This window comes from Mus musculus, chromosome 1, assembly GCF_000001635.26.
Source record: "Mus musculus strain C57BL/6J chromosome 1, GRCm38.p6 C57BL/6J".
Lineage (NCBI taxonomy): Eukaryota > Metazoa > Chordata > Mammalia > Rodentia > Muridae > Mus > Mus musculus.
This window is the reverse complement of record NC_000067.6, coordinates 151729576-151755290: the sequence shown is the minus strand read 5'-3', so window position 1 is coordinate 151755290 and position 25715 is coordinate 151729576. Positions and strand designations below refer to the sequence as shown.

General features: G+C 42.5%; 2 long non-coding RNA genes across 6 annotated transcripts; one reads left to right on the top strand and one right to left on the bottom strand.

The window, feature by feature from the left end:
- The first annotated feature begins 272 nt into the window (after positions 1–272).
- 2810414N06Rik (RIKEN cDNA 2810414N06 gene) lies at positions 273–6341 on the top strand. Of its 3 annotated transcripts, none has more exons than NR_151473.1 (2): positions 273–373; positions 5063–6341. It is a non-coding gene; the product is annotated as an RIKEN cDNA 2810414N06 gene (long non-coding RNA). The 3 variants fall into 3 exon arrangements; NR_151475.1 differs by having other exon boundaries at positions 273–448; NR_151474.1 differs by lacking the exon at positions 273–373 and adding an exon at positions 564–576.
- A 6196-nt stretch (positions 6342–12537) lies between these two features.
- Positions 12538–18444, bottom strand: Gm41969. 3 transcript variants are annotated; one of them, XR_878603.2, is made up of 4 exons: positions 18193–18444; positions 17936–18052; positions 17607–17723; positions 12538–13208 (listed from the first exon to the last, which is right to left on the bottom strand). It is a non-coding gene; the product is annotated as a predicted gene, 41969 (long non-coding RNA). The 3 variants fall into 3 exon arrangements; XR_878604.2 differs by having other exon boundaries at positions 18220–18444; XR_878602.2 differs by having other exon boundaries at positions 17936–18444.
- Between the last annotated feature and the right edge of the window lie 7271 nt (positions 18445–25715).

Sequence of the window (25715 nt, the reverse complement as noted above, 5' to 3'; positions counted from 1 at the left end):
CGAAGTGAGATAGCCTCGGGACCAATGGAGACAGCCTCGGAGAGGGGCTGGCCGCAGCTACAGGACCTAGCATTGGCCCAGAGAAGCGGGACGTGGACAAAAGGCGGGACTGGGCAGGGAGCTGTCCCTTCGATCCACCTCCGACCCCAGGAGTTGCCACCTAGGAACTACTAGTCCCAAGGTGCACCGCTTCCTCCAGCTTGACTACAGACCTACGCGCAGGCGCCTTGCTAGATTTCTGCCTAGTAGCGCCCTGCGTTCTGGGACTTGTAGTCCTATTCTGTAAAGGCCACGCAGGTTCCAGGCGTTCTGTGTTCCGCAAGACCTTTGGCCAACCCTACCTCGTCGGTGGGCTGCCCAGTCCTTGAGACTCGTGAGTGCTTTGCCATTCTCTTCCTGAAGATTTTTTTTTTTTCCTGAGAGCTGACAGAATGAGACTTGCCCCCAGGTCGGTACCGAATGCCTGGGTGAACAGTGAAAATATTCTTCTGCCCTCGAGAAAATGACAACAAAACAAAACAAAACAAAAACTAGGAAATGAACAACAGCTAAATGACTCGAACCTTTGACGACCATGTGAGAGTTTTACTTTCATTAGCGCATATACACAACTCTAATATGTATATATCGTCCTTCTACTTTTGCACACGTAGCTTGAACTTTTGCACAAAGGCTTGGAAGAAGTTAGCAAACACTAATCTAACTCCTGAATTACTCCTCTAATTCAGTACCCCAGCAACTAAGCAGGACACTCAAAATGAAGGAGGCCAAGCAAAGCTAAGAACGTGATTAATAATAGTTATCTTAAAAGCCCATGAAGGAAAGAAGTGTACAATGCAAAAGTGATTTTTTTTTTTTAATTTAGTGAAGACTAGATGTTGTAATGAGTTGCAATGGCTGATTGGCAGGCTAACTGTGGGTAAAATGACAGGTGGGTTTCTCTTGCAAAAGCACATGTCTTTCTTTTGTGCCACTTCAGCAGGTGGCGGCAGAGTTGAGGAGCTTGGATGTGACCTCTGTGGCCACAGTAAATTTCGTATTTGTCCGTTCAGCAATATCGAGCTATCTGAAACCTCTTGCTTTTAATGCCTCACCACTTAAGTCTTATCTCTCTGACCATCCGGGTTACAAAATAACCTTTCTTCCTTCTCTCCTCTTTCAAAAACGCAGGTGTTTCCTGAAGGTTCTGTTTCGACTCCTTTGCTTCTTTGTACTCTCCGGGTTTCGCTTTAGTGATTTCTGACACGGATTAAGTCACCTTGTTGCTCGGATTGATTTCTAGATTTATATCTGTCCTGATCATTGGCCTTACATTCAATTTCCTTTCTGTCTGGTCCAAGAGAAACTCAAGTGTAAAATTATTTAATGCTTCAGACCTGTTTACTCACCCTCTTCTTTCCTAGTGTCCAACCAGTGGGTAAATCACCCAGATCCTTATCGCTACTATCTTTCAGACCATTGCCTTTCTAGTCCACATTTTCCTAGTTCCAGCTCTCATTATCTCTTTGCTGAACAGTTGCAACGTCCTAGTCTCCTCTACACTGCCACAGAGTAAGCTTCGATTTGCAAACCCTCTGAATTCCTCCTCCCTCTGCCTTCGATCTGCCCCTGCCCTCAAGTTCTATTCGACTACGAAGTAAATTCTCACACTCTTTTCCTTTCTTTATCTTTGCTCTTCTATCTCCTCTGTTATTCTGTAATCTTTGCCCCACGCCCACAAACCATTAAGACTTGGCTTAGATTCCATCACCACAAAACAGTTCTAAACCTTGCAGAAAGTGTTCAAACCACTCTCCTTCCTGTTCTTCCACAGTACTCTGTGTCTCTATTAGTGCATTTTTACATCCACTAGATTTTGATCGTTTGAGGGGTATTAACCAGCTTGTTTCTAAATAACCAGATTATTCTAAAAGGCCTAGTGCTGTGTCTCCCCCACTAGACATGTTCAAGAAGTGTTGATTTCTTATTCCTTCAGTTTCCTCACTATAAAGTGAGAATAATATGACCTTTCCCTGTAATCATATGAATACTGTACACATGAGCTCATTTCTGAATGATGTTTATCCCTTTTACAAACCTGCAATCCTGCATTGCTGCCATCCCGGATCCTTGTTGGCAGCCTTAATGACGAAGTTAGCTAAGTAAATAAATACCTTTGAGTTGGTGTGGATGTGGCATAGAGAACAGGACAAGCCAAAGTTCAACACCAATCAGCTAGTATTTGAAAACGAAGAACAAAGACAGTAGAAAAATACCTAATGACTTTCAGATGTATTTTCAAGTCAGTTATTTGAAGGAACTTATTGGCAATAACTAGGTTGATTTTAATATTATGATCGTTATCATTATTACTATTTATTATTAGACTTCTTGATGTTCTAATCATAAAGACTTCTGAGTCTTTGGGTCTCAATAAGACAGTAGTGATCTTGTTAAAGAAACAACGAACTGAAAAGGAAGTCCTGGCCTCAGTGTTTATCTTTCTGCATTTTTGCTTGTCTCCCAGCTAACACTGAAGTTTTAAAGGCTGTCATAAGTAGGCAGGACACCTTCCTTGTTGACTCCCTGAATAATAAGCGTCTTTTCCTCCCCACTGTGATTCAACTTCTAGCCAATAGTTGAGTCCATGTTTCACTAACCTCTGCAAAATCCGAAATAGGAAAATCTGGTGTGACCTAAAAGGAATTGGGAGTTAACATTTCTAAGCTGGAGATTCATATTCAGTATGGAAACACATTCACAAAAGTACATTTCAAAGTAGATCCCATTTTAACCCATTAATGGGAATAGGAATTATTAGCTAATTGCCAATTTATGGACTCCTGGGAAATTTTTCATTTGTTAGTTTTCAAACTTATACATGAGTAATCTTTTTAAATGATATGGAAGTTAATTTGGAGAGCTTGGAGTTGTACAGAAAAAAAAAAAAACCAATATTAGTGGAAAGCACCCAAGGGGAATAAGAGAGACGGGCTTTTTAAAGAATGTAAAACAGTTTTTTAGATGTGTAGAGCCCATTAAAATTAATAAGGGCAGTTTATAAAGTGGTGCCCTTTAACTGGCTAAGAGTTTGTTTACACAGCCTTGTATCTTACGCAAATATATATGTTCCCTTTCCTGCCTGGATGTGTCAGAGGCTACGAAGGATTGTGGGTAGAAAACATATGGACACCAGGGAGAGGCTCCACATCAGTTCTCTTAGGACTCAAGGAGAGTCCCGGGAGACTGAGAGCAGCTGAACGAGGCTGATCACAGAACAGCAGTTGCCCCTATAGTCTTTAATTCTACGGGTCTCGTATTCCTAAAATAGGATTTGGAAGTGGCTATTGTAGCATTCCTCAAATGACTTCCCATCCTTCTCCTTTCAATATTCCCATCAGTTGATAATGTGGAATTTACAGGACACTTTTCTTCTTGTGAACTCAAGTCTGTGTATTAAATCAAGGCAACGTTTATTCTGCATTTACATTCTGGGACTTTAAGGTTCCAGAAGGTATATTTTAGGAAAAGTACTGAGTAAATATTATGGGTTGTCTCCTGGAGTGGCTGACTGTCTCATCCAAACTCCAGAAAGGAATGAGGAATTCAGATGAGTCACTGTCACCAATGATTTGAGACCTTCAGAACACTTCAGATGGCTCTCACCACTTAGTTGACACCAAGTAAGGCTCCTGTATCATTTGTAATGATACAAGATGTATCATTTGCTCTTTTAGTATCATTTGTAATGACACAAAATGGAAACATTTGTTCTTTTAGTAGCCATTTTCCATGGCCTCTCTTTATCAGAGGTGAGGCCCAGTTTTCATTGCTCTTCCTTAGGGCTTATAGGCTCATTTTACACCACCCACATGGTTCTCACCGGTTTAGAGTAGCCACAGGTCTTAAGTCACAACTGGTCAATAGCTTCAGGCTCCTGCATCATAGAGGCCAAGAACAATAGTTCTGAGCCATTGCTCTACTATTTCTAGTTTTGTTCACATAAGCCAACTATTAAAATTCTTTGTGTCTCGGCATTTCTGCTTGTAAAATAAGGCTGAATTCACAGCACTTTGGGAAGTGCTCGTGACTTGGCATCTGTACTTTCTAGGGCTGCTGTGAAGATAACAAAATAATGTGTGTTCACAATATGTAGAAAAATTGAGAACAGCTCACTAAATAGTAGTTATTGATATTTATCATTACTATGGACTAGAATGGGAAAGCTGCCATTATGAAAGTAGGAACCCTGGGTGGGTGGAGGTGCCCACAGTCCTGAGTCTAATCTCTACCACAGATCTTACCCATTACCTTGTTCTACTGACAGCAGTCTCCCTATCCTAAATACTAACCCTCCTGGGCCTCCGTGCTACTCGGGGGACCACAGATTCTGCCATAGATACCTTGTGTAAGCCTCATCCCTGTTTTGGAGTGAATGTGCGCATGTACAAATGTCTGGTACCTTTCCTTCCTCAGAAAATGTGACCTCGCCTGTAAGGCATTTTGAGTTGTAAGAGGGGTTGGAGACTGTACAGTTAGAAAGTCTTGCGAGCTTTTGGTCTATATAATTTTCTTAAAAGATTCTGCATGATTTAAAAAAAAAGATTCTGTGTGAATGAGCATTTGTCCACATACATGCCTGTTTCCATGAACATCAGAAGAGGGCATGGGATCCCTTGGAACTGGAGTCATAGATGGTTGTGAGCCACCATGTGGGTGCTGGGAACCGAACTCAGGTCCTCTGGAAGAACAGTTAGTGCTTTTAACTGCTGAGCCATATCTCTAGCACCTAGAGAGGGTTCCCCCCAGTCTTACATGTATTTGTTGCATGCTTATGTGTGTGTTTAAGTGTGTACATGTGTCTGCACAGGTGATTAATCTCCTTGTAAAATCAGCTTACCACTTCCAGATAAAAAATTTGAACTTCAAACTGTGAGAGATATGGTTTTAGATCCGCCTCCCCTTTAAAGTCCATCATCTTTTTCTGTGCGTCAGATAATGCGCTATCTTAGGGTTTTATTGCTCTGAATAGACACCATGACCAAGGCAACTCTGATAACATTTCATTGGGGCTGGCTTACAGGTTCATCACCATCAAGGCGAGAACATGGCAGCATCCAGGTGGGCATGGTGCAAGAGGAGCTGAAAGTTCTACATCTTCATTTGAAGGCTGCTAGCAGAATACTGGCTTCCAGGAAGCTAGGATGAGAAAGCCCACACTCACAGTGACACATCTCCTCCAACAAGGTCACGCCTACTCCAACAGAGCCACAGCCAGCTCCCTGGGCCAAGCATAGCCAAACCATAACATGAGCTTTGCACAGCAGTACCACTAAAGACTGGTGGATTCTATGGAGCATCTGTACAAGAAATTGATAAGAAAATGTTACCTTCAGCCAAACCATAACATGAGCTTTGCACAGCAGTACCACTAAAGACTGGTGGATTCTATGGAGCATCTGTACAAGAAATTGATAAGAAAATGTTACCTTCAGAGCTTTCCTATCCCTTCTGCAGGGGGCTTACAGCTAATTTGAGGGGATAGGGTTCCCAGGATTCTGTGTGTCATTTGCCACTTGCGATCATTTCCCATGTATATGGCATGCCTGTTCATAGACTTGTTATACCTTGTGCCTACTCCTGACTGGTGAACTTTGAATAGAATGTGAATAAGATATCTATCCATCTGAGTCCTAGCTATAACACTGAAATTGTATCTTTCTCGAAGTTGCTCAAAGATTCAGTGTTAGGTTGTATTTTTCCCAATGTAAAGTACAGAAGGAGTGAGCAGAGGATTCAGATATGGATCTGATTGGTTTGAAAGTATCGAATAACTGTTGCACACAGTTTACGCTGGCTAGTTTTCTATGAATTTGACACAAGGTAGAGGCATTTGAGAAGAGGGAACCTCAATTGAGAAAATGCTCCTATCATAGGTCAAGCACGTGGAGCATTTTTGTTTGTTTGTTTGGTTTTGTTTTTCCAAGTCAGGGTTTCTCTGTGTAGCCCTGACTGTCCTGGAACTTGTTCTGTAGACCAGGCTGGCCTCAAACTCACAAAGATCTGCTTGCCTCTGACTTCTAAGTGCTGGACCTAAAGGCCACCACCTCGCTCCTGCATTTTCTTGATTAATGATGGATGGGCAAGCATCCAGCACATTGAAGGTAGTGCCACCCATGGGCTAGTGGTCCTGGAGAGCATAAGAAATCAGGTTGAGCAAGCCACATGAGCAAGCCAGTAAGCAGCACCCCTCCATGGCCTTTGCTTCAGCTCCTCCCTCCAGGTTCCTGCCTTTAATTTCTGCCCTGACTTCCCTAGATGAAGGATTATAAACTGTAAAATGCAATAAACCTTTTCCTCCCCAAATTGCTTTTGGTCATGGTATTGTTTGTTTGTTTGTTTTATAATAGTTCTACAGCAGTAGAAATCCTAACTAGGACACAGTTTAATCATACAAAATGACTAGCTTGCTTTCAGCAAATATAGCAATTATAGCCGCCAAATTACAGGAGTAGGGAGAAAATTAACTATTACCTGACCACTTCATAACCAGTTAACAAGACAAGTCTCAGGCTAATTTCTCTTGGCAGACAATGACAAGGTACCACATACAACCTGTGCAAGTTTTATTAGACCCCCAGGTTCTGTACTTTTAGAATGACAACCATGACCTGAAACAACCATGAAACACACCATGAAGTCACAACCATGAAACAGTTACTCAAGGCAGATAAAATACACAAAAGCCTATAATTTCAGCTTCAAGCCTCTGCCAACACAGTCTCCTGACATCTTCAGGCACCTGTGCTCACATGTACACAGCCATACACATCATTAAATGTAAGTCGTTAAAAAGAGGGGACACTAGAAAAGATCAGCGAGCTGAACTGGGCAACCAGGAACTCTCTGGTGTGTGTGTGTGTGTGTGTGTGTGTGTGTGTGTGTGTATTATGTGTATTATGGTGAACCTCAGATTTAGTTAGACCCATTCTCTTTCTTTAAACTATAGGAAAGTTTTAGGCAGTGAGAGGTGAAGCATGGAGAAGAGAGTAGGTGAGACTCACTAGTCACAGTTAACGTGGTCTGAAGGGGAAAAGAACTTTCTTGAGCAAAAATGTTAAAAATATAGAGTACAATATTGTGTGATATGTGTGCCAGTTTGACTCTAAATCACAAGTCTCCAGAATAAAATCCTTCCCAAGCACCAAGAAGTTAAAAAAAATGTTTTCTAATAAAATTGCTTTCTACAATAAATAATAACAAGTTTACTGTTCATTTCAAAGGATTGGAAATAACCATTAAAAACAAAAATATATGCAAAAAGGTTATTTTATTACAGACTCTACTATGTAAATGGTTGTGGAAAACCACCTTTTTGTTATTTGCGAAAATTATACTCAGTATACATAAATCATTTAATAAATATTTACTAAGCCAGGAGTGATACCTTACACCCATAATCTCAGCACTCAGAAGGCAGAGACAGGAGGATCACCACAAGCTAGAGGCCAGCCTGGTCTACACATAAGTGAGTTCTAAGCCAGCCTGGGAGACATAGTAGATCATGTCTCAGAAAACCATAAATAAGCAAATACTAATACAATAAGCTTAACCTAGCTGGTAAAAACACGCACTGGGTATTTGGTGCCCTGAGTGCAGTGGTTGGTAGCCATGGGTATGTTTTTACCTGAGTAGATTAGAAACTGTTATCTTTTCTCATTTCCCATTCTTTTCTTATCTAGACAAGCCTTCCCCTTACCCCCTACTCTTGTGTTCTCTTTCCATAGAATAAGTAGAAAATAAAATAGTTCTGCGTGGCATACTTTGTTTTTATCCACTAACACTAACTCTGTAAATGCTATGGTGCATCCCGTTTCCAGAAGAAAAAGTAAGATGCTGAGAGACTCTCACCTCCTATTAGAGGAACTAGGTCTCAAATCCATGCAATTCAGCTTTAAGGCAACATTCAACCACCCAGAACCTGGCCTTGCCACTACTTCCTATGAGTAAACCTATTCTCATCTGCCTATGGGCAGAAGCAAAACTCTAAAGTTTAAAGACTGGGCTTGTTGCTCTCAAAAAACGAAACAAAACAAAACAAAACAAAAAAACAAAAAAGAAACAAAAACTAAAACTAAAACTAAAAAAACATGTCTTATTCTTGTAGAGGACTAGAGTTTAATTTCCAGCACCAGTGTGGTGCATCACAACCATCTGTAATTCTAGTCCCAGGGGATCCAACATCCTTTAGTGTCCTCTAGGGACACTGTACACATGTGGTGGGCAAAATATGTGCAGATGAAACACACACAAAATGTTGAGATTAATAGAAACTTTATACCACTCATAATATTTATCTGACTTACAATATGTTTACACTGCCTCTAAATGATGTTTTTAATGATGAACTTTTGTTAACTCAGTTATGAACCGTTAACTGGGAGCAGTTATAAGGCTCAGAGTCCGGAGATGGGTCAGAGAGAGATCTCTCTGATAAGATGTATGAGATACACAGAAATCATAAAGCCACCAATGTCTGCCACCAGCATAAATGCAGATAAAAAGTGAAGAGAGTGAGGGGGAGGTGACATTGCCAAATGTAATGACCTTAAACTCAAAAGAGTGTCCCGCCTTCCTAAATATCCTTCAATAGTACTGTGTATAAGCTGTGCTGAGATCTCTGAGGGCGACAGTAAGGAACAAGACCCTGGAGGGGCCACTGACAATTGAGCATGTCTTATTCATGTAGTAAGATTAATAAACTTTGATAAATTATGTCACGGAAACACACTATTCTGACCAACTCTGCTCCTTAATTTCCTGAAAAGACTGACAAATTTCAATCTCTAATGAAATCTGTACCTAGCACTGTCTCTTAAGTTAGCAAATAATAACTACTTGTCAGTGTGCAGAGTTAAAAACAGGCTCCCTTACATCTCCCTCAACAGTGGTCGCCTATTGTCTTCGTCATATTTGGTCAGTTTTTCCATTTGTTCATTACTTCAGGTATTCAACAAACATTTGTTAGAAGTAGCAATTTGGGATGAATCCCTTACACCTTTATTACTTAGGCAAGTGATTAAAATATTTGTGCCACTCACTACCTCTCACTACCACTCACTACCTCTCACTACCACTCACTACCATAGGGTGGGTGACTACAGGGGAGAAAAGAAGGGACAGGGTGCAGTCGGGGGTGGGGGTGGGGGACGACAAGTGAGTTCAGCTGGGGCATGATGAATTTGACACAGAAATCTCATAAAAATAAAACTTCGGAAACTATACTATATATGCAAAAGACCTGTAAGGGCAAAGGGAGTAGAAAAGAAAGAAAAAGAGACAAGAAATTAAGTGATGCCCAGACAAAGCATTATGAGACAAAGAAGCTCAAAAATGCCACTGAGTTTGTTTTGTGTTAGCATCTACAGCCAGACATGGGTCCTGCCCTTAAGAGTAGTTTGTATTCCTAGTGATACTCCATTGGAGAAAACTATTTTTTCATCTGGGAGCGGTTGTAGCTTCTGGGTTAGGGATGGGGGCTTCTGTCCACTTCCCCTCTCAGCACTGGGACCCTATCTGACACAGATCTGTGAAGGCCCTGAGCATGGCTGCCACAGTCTCTGTGAATTCATATGTAAGCCAGTCCTGCTGTGTTTAGAAGGTTTTGTTTGCTCGGTGTTCTCCAGCCCCACTGACTCTTCTGCCTTCTTTTCTGCATAGCTCCCTGATCCCTGAGGGGAGGGATTTAATAGACACATCCCATCTAGGACTGAGCATCCCAAGGTCTCACATTGTTACATGGTGAGTCTTTGATGCTGTTCCCATCTGCTTCAGGAGGAAGCTTCTCTGATGCTGTCTGATCCATGAGTATAGCAGAGAGCCATGAGGAATCCTTTTAGTGCTACATTCCTTTAGCAGAACAGTTGTATTTCGTTTTCCTCTAAGTCCCTGGCCTATCTAGTCTCAGGCTCTTGGCCATGGAAACAGAGTCGGGCATGGCTTTCATCTCGTAGAGTGGGCCTTAAATCCAAGAAGAAAGTGGCTGGTTACTTCCACAACCTTTGTGCCTCTAATGCACCATCATATCCTGCAGCCAGAACACCATTGTAGACTGCAGGGTTTGTAGGTGAATTGGTGGCATGCGGAGTGTCTTCTCTGGTGGCATGTAAGGCGTGTACCTTACAGTACCATGAACACTAGTCAGTAGGGATGGAAGAGTCTAGGTAGGTATCAGCTTGACTTCTCCATGTTCAATGAGTTGTATAGATATAATGACCCTTTGACATCTCCTTTTAATTTAAAGAATATATATGTTAAGTGCTTAACTGTATCATTTAATACTAACAATCTGCTTAAAGCTGGTAGTCATAGGAGCTTTGTTAAAAAAAAAAATATGTCCCAGAAGAAAAAGAACCCAAAGCTATCAGCTTGTGTAAGATAGTGAATGTCAGCCAGGGCGATGGTGGCACACACCCTTCATCTCAGCACTTATTCGGGAGGCAGAGGCAGGTGAGCTCTGTGAATTCACGGCCAGCCTGATCTACAGAGCAAGTTCTAGGACAGCCAGGGCTACACAGAGAACACTGGGTTGTTTTTGGGTAGGGGAAATATGATGAGTGTCTGTACTGGCTAGTTTTGTGTCAACTTGACACAGCTGGAGTTATCACAGAGAAAGGAGCTTCAGTTGAGGAAATGTCTCCATGAGATCCAACTGTAAGGCATTTTCTCAATTAGTGATCAAGGGGGAAAGGCCCCTTGTGGGTGGGACCATCTCTGGGCTGGTAGTCTTGGTTCTATAAGAGAGCAGGCTGAGCAAGCCAGGGGAGGCAAGCCAGTAAAGAACATCCCTCCATGGCCTCTGCATCAGCTCCTGCTTCCTGACCTGCTTGAGTTCCAGTCCTGACTTCCTTGGTGATGAACAGCAGTATGGAAGTGTAAGCCGAATAAACCCTTTCCTCCCCAACTTGCTTCTTGGTCATGATGTTTGTGCAGGAATAGAAACCCTGACTAAGACAAATTGGTACCAGCATAATGGTGTATTCCTGTGACAACCTGACCATGTTTTGGGGAGGACTGTGGAAGGGCTTTGGAACTTTGGGCTAGAAGATCCATTTGGTGTTAAGAGCTCTGTCAGATGTTGTGTAGGAGCTTGGAAGATAATGTTGAGAACAGTGCAGAAGATGGAGGTCTGGCTTGTGAAATTTCAGAGGGAAAATTAAAGACTCTTTTCAGGGACATTGCTATTTTGGAGTTTGATTATTCTGTGGTTCTGGTTAGCTGGGGCTGAAGAATCAGCTGTGATTAACAAGATACCAGAACTACTAAAGCAAAACCTTTGCATTACTGGGACTATTGATGCTGGTTAGCTGGAGCTAAGAAATTAGCGGTGATTAAGAAGAGACCAGCATCATTGAGGTGACATCTTCTGGGAAGTGTTTTCTGAAAGCACAAAGAGGCTGTGTTCCAGAGATGGCCAAGGTTGTACTCCTGCTGCAGCAGGACTTGGTAATATGTAAGGGTCACCCAGGTGGTACTGGTTTTGAAGGCATGAAGGGGTCACGCAAAGCAGCTGAGGCTCGGCACTGTGAGAGGCCTGGTGCAGCCTCAGTTGCAATTGATGGCCCAGGACTGAAGGGGTTATGCAGTGTTTTGGAGATGCCAGTACCATGAGATGACCACCAAGAGCAGCAGCAGCAGTGGAGTACAGGCATCTGGAGCCTAGAGGATGATGTGTGTGCTACAAAGGACCTGGCTGGAGAAGTGACCCAAGCCCTTGGAGGAGCCCAGAAGATCGTGAGTTGGATCCCAGACATTGGACGGTTGGAGATTGACTTTTGCTTTTGATTGTGACTGTGCCCTGATATTTTCCCTCTTGAAGGAAGAAACTGTTTTAGTGGAGCCCACAGTTAAGAGACTTAATTGTAAAAAGACTTTGAATTTTAAAAGAGATGGATATTTTAAAGAGATTGAAATTTTAAGAATATGTAAAGACTGTGGGACTTTTAAAGTTATTTAGAATGGGGATGAATAAGATTGTAAGGGTTGAGGCTTACTAGTGATGTGTTTGTGTGTCAAGTTGACAAGGGGTCAATTGTACTGGCTAGTTTTGTGTCAACTTGACACAGCTGGAGTTATCACAGAGAAAGGAGCTTCAGTTGAGGAAATGCCTCCATGAGATCCAACTGTAAGGCATGTTCTCAATTAGTGATCAAGGGGGAAAGGCCCCTTGTGGGTGGTGCCATCTCTGGGCTGGTAGTCTTGGTTCTATAAGAAAGCAGGCTGAGCAAGCCAGGTGAGGCAAGCCAGTAAAGAACATCCCTCCATGGCCTCTGCATCAGCTCCTGCTTCCTGACCTGCTTGAGTTCCAGTCCTGACTTCCTTGATGATGAACAGCAGTATGGAAGTGTAAGCCGAATAAACCCTTTCCTCCCCAACTTGCTTCTTGGTCATGATGTTTGTGCAGGAATAGAAACCTTGACTAAGACAGTGTCTTTATTGATTTTCCCATTGCCATGATCAAATACTCTGACTGAGGCAGTGTAAGGGAGAAAAGGGTTGTTTGGCTTATAATTCCAGGTTTCAAGCCATCATGTCGGGGAAATCACAGCAGAGGGAACCAAGAGAACTGGTCACGCTTCATCCATGATCGAGAGTAGAAAGCAGAGAACGAATGCACACCAATCTTCAGCTTGCCTTTCATACTTTATATAATCTAGGTTCCCCGACTCAGCGAACAGTCCAACTCATAGTTCATGTGGATCTGCCCACAGAAATCAATGTAACCAAGATAATCCCAACAGACATTCTCAGAGACTTAATCTAGACAGCTCCTCACAAGAGTGCCCAGAGGCAATTATTATTGACCATCACAGAAAATTTTAGCATTTTAGCTGTTTTGTGTGCAGTGCGTGTGTGTGAATTAAAATACATTTTAAATGACACTAGACTCATCTCTGTTGGCCAGTGCTGATTTAGGATGGCCGCATTTACAAGCTTACTTTGGCCTAAACTGTAGTACTTTGTCTTGTCCCAAAGGCTATAAAGGTATAATAAGCTTTTCCACCCTAAACTTCTTTAGAGTCCAAATCAGTGCAGTGTTCAGAATGGAGTGGGCAATCCAGGGTTGGTGAACAAATCTGTTCCATGATCGTCTAGGAACTCAGATCATTGTCAACTGAAAGGCTTTCATGATGACCGGCTTCACCAGTGCCACAAAACACCTGGGCTGCCTGAAGATACGAAAGGAAGAGAGGAGAGTCCTTTGAGAGGGATATGAACGGGGAAGCTGCACCTGTCGCTTTCTTCATACCCTTTATGAATGAGTATTATGGAGTTATGAATTGGTCACCCCTAATGACAACGCTTGGTATTTGATTCTCAGTGAGCATAAATGTGCCCAACCTTAAGCTCAAGGGATTCTGTAACTTGAAAGGAGAACAGTAGTCACTGGGAGTCACTTGATTGTCGTGCCAAGTCCTTGGTTGCTGTCCTTCGGTCATGCTTGCTTAGTAAGGTGCAGGTAGGAATTTGTGGTACACTCATAGACTTTTTTCAAAAAATAGATTAATTGTGAAAAACAATTCCATTAAAATATTATGGTATGTAGTTTGTTCATTGAGACTCCTAGCACAGCAGATAAATACCGGGTTCTTGCAGGAGTATTAGTATATATAGCACTCGTTATTTTTACTGGGGAAGCCTAAGAGTTGCGAAAGGAGCCATTTTTATCATCATGACTTCCCTTTCTTTTCTCCTCTGCATGAGATGTGCAGAGATAATGTGTTACTGGAAGAGCTGCAGGCAGCTTCCCTTGTGAGTATCCAATTCCCATGGTGGTGAGAGAGGCAGGGAGTAAACAGTAAAAGCTGTAATATCGATAATCTCAGGGACTCCTAGACTGGCCCAGCTGCGCAGTAGCGTAAACAACCTGCAGGACAGTTATTCCCCGCTCCACCTCTGGAAAGGGGGAGTCTGTTAGAACTTGATAAGAAAGCTTAGCAGCTTGCAAAATTGTTTGATATATCTAATCATAGGTTTTGCAAGAGAGCATGGCAATTATTAGTGCTGTCATCCACAGAAGCAAGGACGCGTGTTTCTCCTTCATAATCATTCCCACAGGATGCCAGGGAACCTGGAGTTTAGAAATCATTTATATGGATTTTTAAAGTTTTTTTTTCTTTTTTCCTCCCACTCCTATGAAGCTGACTAATGGTTTCATTAATGATACACGCTAGAACTCTGCAGACCGGCAAAGTGGTCGCTAACGACATGTAACCATCAAGCAATTGAAATATGGTTAATTTGTAAGCACACATATACTTTTGGATTGTCTTCCAAGATACTAGATTTTAAAGACTTGTTTAAAAATGTAAGATGAGGCCAGCGATATAGCTCAGTAGGTAAAGTCACCTGCTTCCAAGCCTCATGACCTACATTCGAGTCCAAGAACACACATGGTAGACACTAGCTCCTGAAGATTGTCCTCTGCCCTCCACACTTGTGCTGTGGCATATGTGTGCTGTACACACGTATGCGTGCTTGTGGCGTATTCGAGCCTGTATGCATTCACACACCTCACAAAATGAACAGATTAAAATGTAAGTTTGAAAGAAGTAAAATAACGATTTTAAACGTTGACTAAATATTTAAATGAACACTTTAGATAGATTGGGTTAAATAAACTATCACTACTTTACCTTTTTGCTTTTAAAGTGAAATAAATTAAATCTAGATTATGCAAGACTCAGTTCTGTTGAGCAATGCTGATTTAAAAAGTATATAAGAGAGCCAATAGATGGCCACATTTACAGGTGTGAATGGGCCTGTTCTATAGCGTTTGTCTTATTGTAGAGAGATTGCTTTGTGTATTGTATGGATGCATCACCTGCCAATTAAAAAGCCTATGACCTATGGCTTAGGCATGAAATGGGAGGTGGGACATCTGGGAGACAGAAAGGATTCTGGGATAGAGCCAGGTGTGGGAATACTCATGCAGAAAGATGTGAGGTGACGGATTTAGGTACCTGAGCACAGGTAACCAGCCACATAGCAGAATGTAGATTGACATAAATGGGTTATTTTAAGTTATGATCTGGTCAGAGTAGAGACTAACTATATGGTCAAGGTATTTGTAAATACATTTTGAGTCTGAGTTTTATTTCTGGGAACACAGGCCTGGGAGGTAGAACCACACCTAACATCTACACTTATCCCAAAGACTATAAAGATTTATGCTTTGCCACCGAAAGATCCTTTAAACTCCAGACCAACGGAAGGGCCACTGCTAGCACTTCCAGGATTATTATGTTGAGTGAAGCTTTCTCCAATGGCGAATGTTTAACTATTCTGCTTAGTACTTCCCATGTCCAACTCTTCCAATTACCGTTCCTCACTCTGGGAAGAAATTTGCTCTCTGTACTGTCAGCGTCTGAGACTTTTCTCTTGATCATAATTAAGTCTCATCCTTGCATTGTTTTGACTCTTTGTTGCAGTGGCAAGTACCAGAGAGATGCAATGTAAAGAAATGAAGATTCGTTTCAGCTCCTGCTTCTGGAACTTTCAGGCAGTGGTCCCTGGCTCTGTTGCTTTTAGGCTGGTGGCAAGGTGGCAAGCCTTGGGGACTTCCTTCAACTGATGAGCTCTATAGAAGAGGTGGCCTCTATGTAAAGTTTTATAACTATTCATCTATTTTGTGTGTTGGAGACATTGGATACATGAGTCCCATGGTGCATACATGGAGGTAGGTGGGTAACTTGTGTATGTCTCAGGGGGTCTCTCTTGTTTCTGTCGCTAGTCTTCATACTTCAGGACAGATGGCCCATGAGCTTCCAGCCCACCCGCCTGTTTCCACCCCCAATCTTGCTGCAGGACTGCTGTGTATACAGATGTGTACCACCCCTACTTTTTAAGAATAGCCAAACTTGGGCCCAAAGAGGCATACTAACTTGTTTAAATTGCCAAGATAATGGCTAATAAAGAGCATGATTTATACCTGAGACAGGTGACATTGGAGTTTCAATCTAGCCTGACACCAAGGAAAATATAATGGCTACCTTGACGAAATCAAAAGTGCTGGCCCCCCATATTCATGACTGTACAACTCTGCTTTCCTCCTCTGTGTTTTAAGGCCCATCTGGATAATCTGGAGTGATCTCATCCTGAAGTCTTCAATTTAGTTATGTATGCAAAGATTCTTTTTCCAAACAAATTTGGCTAGTCTTTAAAAGTAGCAGATTAGGGCTGGAGAGATGGCTCAGCGGTTACAAGCACTGACTGCTCTTCCAGAAGTCCTGAGTTCAATTCCCGACAACCACATGGTAGCTCACAACCATCTGTAATGAGCTCTGAAGCTCTCTTTTGTGTGTCTGAAGAGAATGACAGTGTACTCTCATACATAAAATAAACCTTAAAAAAAAAAAAAAGACGCATCACACTCACCAGGCAGTGCTGGTACATGCACTCAGGAGGCAAAAGCAAACAGAACTCTATGAGTTCCAGGACAGCCTGGTCTAGAGCTAGCTCCAGGACAGCCAGAGCTACAGCAAAACCCTGACTCACAAAATCAAACACAACAACGGAAAACAAAAAACAAACAAACAAGTAGTAAAAGGTGAAAGACTTGTGCTGCCACTGGGGACCATGTTGATTTGAGGTCCGTGGCCCATGTGGCAGTGTGGATGTCCATAGCCCATGCCTGAAACCTGTGGGACTCCGTGAGCCATTCTGCTTGCTGGCTGTGACAGGCAAGGAAGTTTCTTCTGCAGTGGTATTGATGACTGCAGACTCACACCTAAGCATGAGATATATGGAAGGGCTGTAACAGCCCCTCTCTCCCCTCAAAAGAAATAGTCCAGACAGGAAGCTACTGGAGAGCCCTTTAAAACTGTGGCGAATATGTGAAGTGTAACTCTTCACAACTGATGGCTTTTGCTGGGGGCGTGGGGAGGACTCAGTTATCTTTGAGGGGCTGGCCACGGAGTTTGACCATGCTCCAATGAGTTATATGGGCAACACAAATTGGACTCGGTGTATATTTTTTCTTTTGGGGTTGGTACAAGAGTGGGAGGGTGGACCTGGGAGGAATTAGCTAGTGTGATGGGGTGCATGGTATGAAATTCCCAAATACTCCGTAGGGATATTATGTGGGGGAAAAAAATAAAGGGAAGTAGGGGATGTCCATAAATTAGACCAGAGCATCCCATGCTAATATCCTGAAAAGTTCTGATTTGAGGGACATAAGGGACTGACACCTGCAACTTCTAAAAAGCCAGGAAGTCTGAATGTTGGTCTGGGATGACTGCTGTTCTGGGTTCAGATAAGTTTGGAAACACCGTCGCCTTTATGTCACCATCTATGCCACCTTTTCCTAGCTATAGCTAACTGGGCATAGACAGATGCCTGCTCCAAATTAAACTTCACACATTCTCTCTCCCAGGGTTTGGAATTGGGATTTATTTATTTCCTGCATTTGTGTATGCGAGAGGGTCAGTGAGTGTGGAATGTGCCAGGGCTACGTACATCTGGAAGTCAGAGGACAATGTGGAGAACTTAGTTCTCTCTTTCTACCTCGTGGGCTGTAGAGATCAAACTTGGGTTTTTCTGGCTTTGTGGCAAGAGCCTTTCCTTACCTGCTGAGCCTTCTCGCTATCCCAACCCTCTTCTTTTTGCCCAAGGTTTAAGTAGTGTTTTGCTACACCCAGAACATCATTGACTGATCCAGAGAGATTTGCATCTTATAGAGGCGTCTAAAATACAACAAAGAGAAAAATGCAAATAAACAAACCCCAGAGGCCTGGGGGTGCAAAGATGCAGGGAGGTAAGAGAAAGGAAGCAAACTTCCCATGAACTTGGCTGCCCCTCCACACCCAGCACTGGTTAGGGCAGCCAAGGGGTGTTGGCTAGCCTCTGCCAAGGGCTGCCTGTGCTCATCTGCACAATAATAAAAGGAAGGGTTTACCTTGGCTCATAGCTTGGAAGGTTTCAGTTCCATGGTTTGTTGGCTCAATTATTTCGGGGCCTGTGAGGCAATGCCTGGGAAGTGGGGTAAAGGCACAAGGTGTTCACTTCCTGGCATCTGGAAAGCAAAAGAAAAGTAAGAGGAGGGGCTGGGGCCCTTCCATGGCAGGCTCAGCATCTTAAAAGTACCACCGCACCCACACCCCATAGGAATACCACAGGGTGACTACCACACCCTTAAGACATTAAGATGTGAACCTTTTAGGGGATGTTTCAGATCCTTACTACAAGGAGATAAACTTGAAGTGTAACAGACTCCTTTCTCAGAGCTTTCACTGCAACATCACCGCTTCTGGACGAATACTGTTCAAAGCATGTCTCAGTAGCAGCTGTTTATAAAGGATCACCAGTTTTTATTAAGCGTGGCGAAGTCACTGCTTCCATGATAAGTGTTCTGTAACTATGAGGAGAAAAAAAAGACTTAAAGGCATATTCTTCCCATTTTTATGGGTTTGCTGAATTATAAAGAGTATCTTTGAATGTATTCTGTTTATAGAAATACTTAACATAGAGTGCTTAAATGCTTTGTGATTATATGTTTAATCCATCTCCCTAATAGGCTCCAGGAACTTCATCTTAAAGTAACCTTTCTGTTTTGTGGATTTAAACTTTATTTGACATAAAAAAAAAAAATCATTTAGACACAAAAAGATAAAGCAAAGGAAAAAGTTTAAAATCCGCATGGTCTTCAGTAAGCACTGTTGTGTTTTCGCAGCAACACGGCCCCCTTTCTCAGTATGAGTCCTCTGAACTTAAAGTGTATCAAGGAAGAGAAATGGGCTAAGCTGTCTTCCCTGGCAGACCTCTTGGGAGAATCCTCAGGAATACATAGCTGAAAACAACTCGGGCGTTTTCTATTCCCACCTGGGCAGCCTGTCATCTTGCCATGTTTGGATGCCTGGCTTCCCATGGTAGAAGAGGCCCAGAAAGGCAGCTTGGCAGGCGCTTCATAGATAAGATCAGAGGCAACAACAGAATGTCATCCACTTTTTAAAAACATATTACTCATTCCTTGAAAAGTCCATAAATGTATACAAAGAGTTCTGATCTTATTTACCCTGACTTCCCTCCTCCAATTCCCCTGTGGCTGCCCCAACACACCTTCTTTACAAATTCATGTCTTCTTCCTCTTGTCCTCCTCCTCTTCCTCCTCCTCCTCCTCCTGGTCCTCTTCCTCCTCCTGGTCCTCCTCGTCCTCCTCTTAAACAATTTATTGAGTTTGATTAATGCTGTTCACATGCACATAGCTTACCATCATCTACTGGAGCCTGGGTAACCTACTCCCAAAGGAAACATGACTCTGCTTCCCACAGAAGCCATCAACTGCCAATAGTTCCTCAGCTACAGAGGCCCCTCATAAGCCCCCTCCCATCTATGCAGGAGTTTTGATTGGCTTGATCTCAGGCAGGTGTTGTGTGAGTACATATAAGTGAATTCATGAATGCATCTGCTACGGCAAGCCCATAGAACACTGTGGGAAGCCACATGTGCCGTTGCAGAGTGGCACTGACTACTGCTGGCCACCATGCATAAGTTTGGACAAACAACCAATGTGTACATATGCAGTAAAGTTTTTTGCAAAGACACTGCCTGGCCCGGGCATGATAATGAGGCTTTGAGAGTATAACCAATCAGATGTGAGACATGCAAATAAGGTATGATAATGAGGCTCTGTGAGGTACAGAGAGAGAGAGAGTAGCCAATCAGATGAGGAACATGCAAATGAGGCGTAGTGCATAACCAATCCGGGTGTGGGACACGCCTCTCCTAGGCCTATATAAGCAGTTCTGGGCTCGGGGTCTTTTCGCCTCTGCAATCAAGCTCTCCCAATAAACGTGTGCAGAAGGATCTTGTTGTAGCGTCGTTCTTGCTGGTCAAGTCTGGTGCGCGCAAGAGAACACTTCACAGCATTCTCTCTCATCTTTGGGCTATAACATTCATACTTCTTTTTCCAAAGAGCAGAGCAGTGGAACCCTTTCAGAATAGTATTGCCAAGTAATTCTCCATGAAGCCACAGGTCCATTTATCATTTACCTGTTTCTGTGGTGCTGAGGATCTAACATGTGGCCTCATGCATCTCTAGGCAAGTGTTCTACCTCTCAAGTATCACTCACCCTAGGGAGCCAATTTTAAATTGTCAAAGCCTTCTGTGAGGTCATCCCCTTCCTTATGGGTCACTCTTAGTTATGTACCATTGTTAAAGAATACCTTAACCTGTGTGATTCTGGGAAAAACAAGACAAGATTTATACTTTACAGCCTCAAGCATGTTTGCCTCAAAGTGCACTTAAGTTCTTCATCTGGGTATATGGGGACTAGCCCTGCTAAACTCTGTGTCGGGGAGGGAAAAGCCCAGGAGTAAAAATTACTATGTCCTGAAAAATAGCTAGAAAGTAAGCCATTTCCAATTGTTACTTTTGTTTATCTCATGATTCAAAAGTACTTACAGGGAAAAAGAGAGTTTACCTGTCTTAATTAGGATTTTATTGCTGTGATGAGACACAATGACCAAGGCAACTCTTATAAAAGAAAACATTTCATTGGGGCTGGCTTACAGTTTCAGGGGTTCAGTCCATTATCATCATGGTGGGAAGCATGACAGCATGCAGGCAGACACGGTGCTGGAGAAGCTAAGAGCTCTACATCTTGATCAATTCCCAGCAACCACATGGTGGCTCACAACCACCTGTAATGGGATCTGATGCACTCTTCTGGTGTGTGTCTGAAGACAGCTACGTGTACTCATAGAAATAATAATAATAAATAATATTTTAAAAAACCCAGCCTATACAGTGAAACACTTCCTCAACAAGGTCACACCTATTCCAACAAGGCCACACCTCCTAATAGTGTCACTTCCCATGGGCCAAGCATATTCAAACCACCACATCACCCGGGAAGAAATCTCAGTCCAAATGACTGTCTCACCTTCTCCTGTCCACTACTGCTGGTTGTTGTGTGGACCCAACATGATGAATATTATCTCTACCTGTTCTTATGTGTTCTTTTGCTTAGAAATCTCACAAGGGACACTGTTGCCAAGGGCTCATGGGAAACTCTAGCTGGCTGCTTTAAAGGGGCTACCTCAGTAGGTTTCTGCTGGTTTGATGATAAACTTCCTCTCTCTCTCTCTCTCTCTCTCTCTCTCTCTGTGTGTGTGTGTGTGTGTGTGTGTGTGTGTGTGTACAAACCTACATGCATGCTTGTGGACTATTCATATGCCTGATGCCTATAGAAGCCAGAACATAGCATTAAACCCTGGGAACTAAAGTTATTGGTGGTTGTAAGCCACCAAGTGAGGGCTAGGAACTGAACCCAGGTCCTCTGCAAGAGCAGCAACTGCCCTTAACCACTAGTCCATTTTGCTAGCCCTTGCCCCTCTGCTGCTATTTGTTCTTTGACTTGAAAGCTTTACCCAATGGGATACCAGCTAATTCCCCAGGTGATTTCTGCTGATTATTTTGAGCATTTAATCTAATAATATTTTGATATCTATCAATCTATATATCTGTTATCACTTTTTTAAAATTTTTATTAAATGAGCACCAATTATTTTATTGGCTTACTATTCATCTAATAAATTCACTGTCTTAGGGTTTTACTGCTGTGGACTGACACCATGACCAAGACAACTCTTATAAGATCAACATTTAATTGGAGCTGGCTTACAAGTTCAGAGGCTCAGTCCAGTATCATCAAGGCAGGAGCATGGCAGCATCCAGGCAGGAATGGTGCAGGAGGAGTTGAGAGTTCTGCATCTTCATCTGAAGGCTGCTAGAAGACTGGCTTCCAGGCCCACACCCACAGTGACAAACCTACTCCAACAAGGCTGCACCTACAAGGGCTTGCCTTCTAATAGTGCCACTCCCAGGCCAAGCATATTCAAACCACCACACTCACTCATTCAAAACCCAAAGTATACCTGTAAATAAACTATTGTCTAGAACAGAGAGTAACACATTTTCATTGTGAGACACGGGGAGTAGGGTGGCAGATATAGAAAGCAACATCTACCAAATCCCTCCAGTCCAATCTGTTTTTTCAACTTCAGGCTTGCTTTTTTTTTTCCTTTTGCATGTATATATATATTTAATCATCTTGTGATGTTTCTTAAAACATAGCAGCTGTGGTTTTCTCACATTATTAAAATTTGTTAACACATCCCTCTAAAGTTGCTACATCCAAAATTGCTACATATCGAAAACAAAATAGCACAGGAGAGATTCAAATGGGTTTTCTTGGTGTTTTGAAGTTTATGACAACTGTGAGATTGGAGAGTGCAGCAGAAGAAGACAGTCATCTGTCCTCCTCTCTTCTCTGCAGTCTGTATGGGGACTCAGATCCGCTTCCTACATATGAGTAAGTTAGGCTGTGAATAATGACATTCTTCAGTGTAGTAGTGAGGGGACCGACATTACCTGACAAAACCACTTATCTCAACAATGGTCCAAGTCGGTACTTTCATGGCTGAGTCATTGTCCACATGGTCAGGGTCTGGAGGAAACTTAATTTGTATTGTGCATTCTATCAGCCTTTATTCTTAGATAGCTGGACAGTTTAAGAAATTAATTTCAAACTTAAATGAATGTAAATGTGATCTTGGGAAGCCCAAGATCGTGACTTAACGAAGCTGCCCAAGATCCTGACTTAACGAAGCTGTCAACTCTAAAGGAGGAACTCTGCTCCTGGATATCTGTCACTGACATTATGAGGGCTGGCTATCACTCTGCTGAGCCACCACACTCAGAATAGATTTGCCATAGGTAACCATAGGTAACCAACTCCTGATTCCTAAGTCTTTGGAACTGGAGTTTCATGAGTGTGTTTTACTGATAAGGGTGTAACCATGCTCTTAGGTGTAAGGTACAAAATAAAGCTGGTGGCTTGTAACTCAGGAACAGGTAGATTCATTGGGCATGGAAGCACATATCTAGGATCCTAGAACTCTGGGGGATTAGCTAGAGGAATGAAAACTTCTGAGCCAACTAACACAACATAATAAGACTCTTCCTCAACAAAACAGAAGAACAAAGAGAAGGTTGATTTTAAGGTAGATTCTCCCCGATAGAAAAAAAACTATTACTAGGTAGAACAATGTCCAATGCTGCTATGCCATGCTAGGTGACATAAATATTTCATAATATATTTAACAATTACGTGTTAACAATTGTTGGAGCGTTTAAAACTGTTTCTAGGGGGAAGACTCATAATGACCCATTTGTTAAGGAGATTGACAGCAGATGGCTTGCAGAAGGGAAAGTCGTTTTCTCTGGTGTTGTGGCCACTATAGGTTGGCCATGCTCTGTCTCTACTTTGTAACTGTGGGCTTTTCCATGAACACCCAAGGTCCCAAATCAATGGCTGAGACTAGCTTGTTCCCATTAGCTCATAACTCAATTACCTCAGTTATTGTAGTTTAAGTCCCACCATGTTATTAGCTACCTCTCCTCAGGTTCATATAACTGTCTTCCTCAGAGTTCAGGCTGAGCCTTCCTGACTCAGACTCTATATCACAATCTCAGTCTCTCTGCTGGAACTCCTAGCTCCTATTTCCTGTCTGAGCTAATAGGCCAGCAGCATTTTATTGACAGGTCATGCTTCCATACAATGCACAAGAGATTCTCTCTACCCTATATGCACAGCACTGATTAAGATCAGTTGGCTGTTTTTTTTTTTTTTTAAAGAATGCGGTAGGCCCAGGAGGATTTGTGGAGAACAGGTGGATATGATCAAAATACATTGTATGCATGTAGAAATCTTCAATGTAGATTTACACAATACATGTAGAATGTATTGTGTAAAATATTTTTAAATATTTTCCTTAAAACATTTTAGCATGCCTTTAATCCCAACACTCAGGAGACAGAAGCAGATAGATCTCTGTGAGTTCACATCAGCCTGGTCTATAATGTGAGTTTTAGGACAGACAGGGTTGTTACATGAGAAACTTTGTCCTGGAAAAAAAAAATAGATTTATTGAGGTAAATTTACATATGAGAAAATTGGATGCTTTTATACCCTTTAACCTTCTTAATGCATAGTTTAGTGAGTATTGATAACTGCACAGTCATAGTGAAGGCACTATATAATCAATTTGTAGAACAATCCAATCATCTCCTGAAACTTGCTCATCTGCCACTTCATAGCTAGACCCCATAGTAGTCCCAACTGCTGGCAACCAATGATCTACTTTTTCTTGCTCTATGTGATGATTTGAATGAGAAATGCTCCCCCACAGATTCATGTATTTGAACTGTTGGTAGTTGTATTAGTCAGGGCTCTCAAGTCACAGAACTTATGGAGTGTCTCTATTGAGTCTACACTCCAACTAACCCAACAATGGACAGCTATGGATGGGAAGTCCAAGAATCTAGTAGTTTCTCAGTCCCCTGAGGCTAGTTGTTTCAGCTGATCTTCCGTAGAAGTCGGTTCCAACAGAAGTGCTGGCAAGGAAGTGCAAGCAGGTGAAGAAGAGCGAGTCTTCCTTCTTCCAATGTCCTTATGTAGACCTCCAGCAGAAGGTGTGGCCCAGATTAAAGATGTGCAATACCCCGCCTGAGTCTGGGATTTGCTTTGTCCTAGGCTGACCTTGAGTGCAGAGATCCTCTTTCCTCAGTCTCCTGGGATGAAAGGCCTGTACTACCTTGCCTGGGCCACTAAGCTTTTCATGGCCACTATGCTTCAAGATCTCCGTGCCAATATCCACGTCAGAAACTTGTGTCTTCCAGCCTCAAGATCTGGGTCATAGATGTGCCCTCCAATTCTGGTTTGTAGTTCATTCCAGATATAGTCAAGTTGACCACCAGGAAGAGCCATTACAGTAGTGTTGCTTGGGTGCTTATGAAACCTTTAGGAGGGGCATCCTTGCTAGAGGAAGTATGTCACTGAGGGTGGAGTTTGAGAGTTTATAACCTCAACTCACTTCCAGCACCCCCTGCCTCCTGTGTGCAGGTGAGATGTGACCTCTCCACTTCTTGCTCCTATAGCTTTGCCTTCCTCATCTTTACGGACATCTAAATCTCTGGAAACATAAGTCAAAATAAACTCTTGCTTAAGTTGACCTTGGTCACTGTGTTTTATCACAGCAACAGAAAAGTACCTACTACATGGTATCAGTGCTTTTGCACAGCTGTTACTAAAATAGTTGGGAGACAAAGATGAAAGATTCATTTGGGCTCATGGACTGATGGGACATGCTCATGTATCTCCTGGCAGACAAGAACCAGAGCAAAACCATAACAGGAAGGGAGTGTGTCAAGGTCTATGCCCCAATGACAGGCTTCCAATGGCCTTTTCCCTGCAACTTTGCCCCCACCTTCCACATTCCACCTCCTTGTGATCTATTCAAAATCTTAATCCATTTAAGTGTTAAGATATTTATTAAAGATCAGATGGTGGTGGTGGTCCACACCTTTAATCCCAGCACTTGGGAGAAAGACTCAGGCAGATCTCTTGAGTTCGAGGCCAGCCTGGTCTACAGAGTGAGTTCCAGGACAGCCGGGGTTACTAAAAAAAAAAAAAAAAAAAAAAAAAAAAAAAGATCATGAAGCATTTCTATATTGATTCACAATCCAATCATTGTCTCTAGACGTGTCCTTGTGGACACACCCAAAGGTGCAATTTACTAATCTCCTATGTAAGTCTCAATTCAAGGGAACTGCGAATCAGATTAACCATCAGATGCCCCCACACCATGTAAAAACAAATAGTTTGGAGGCTTTT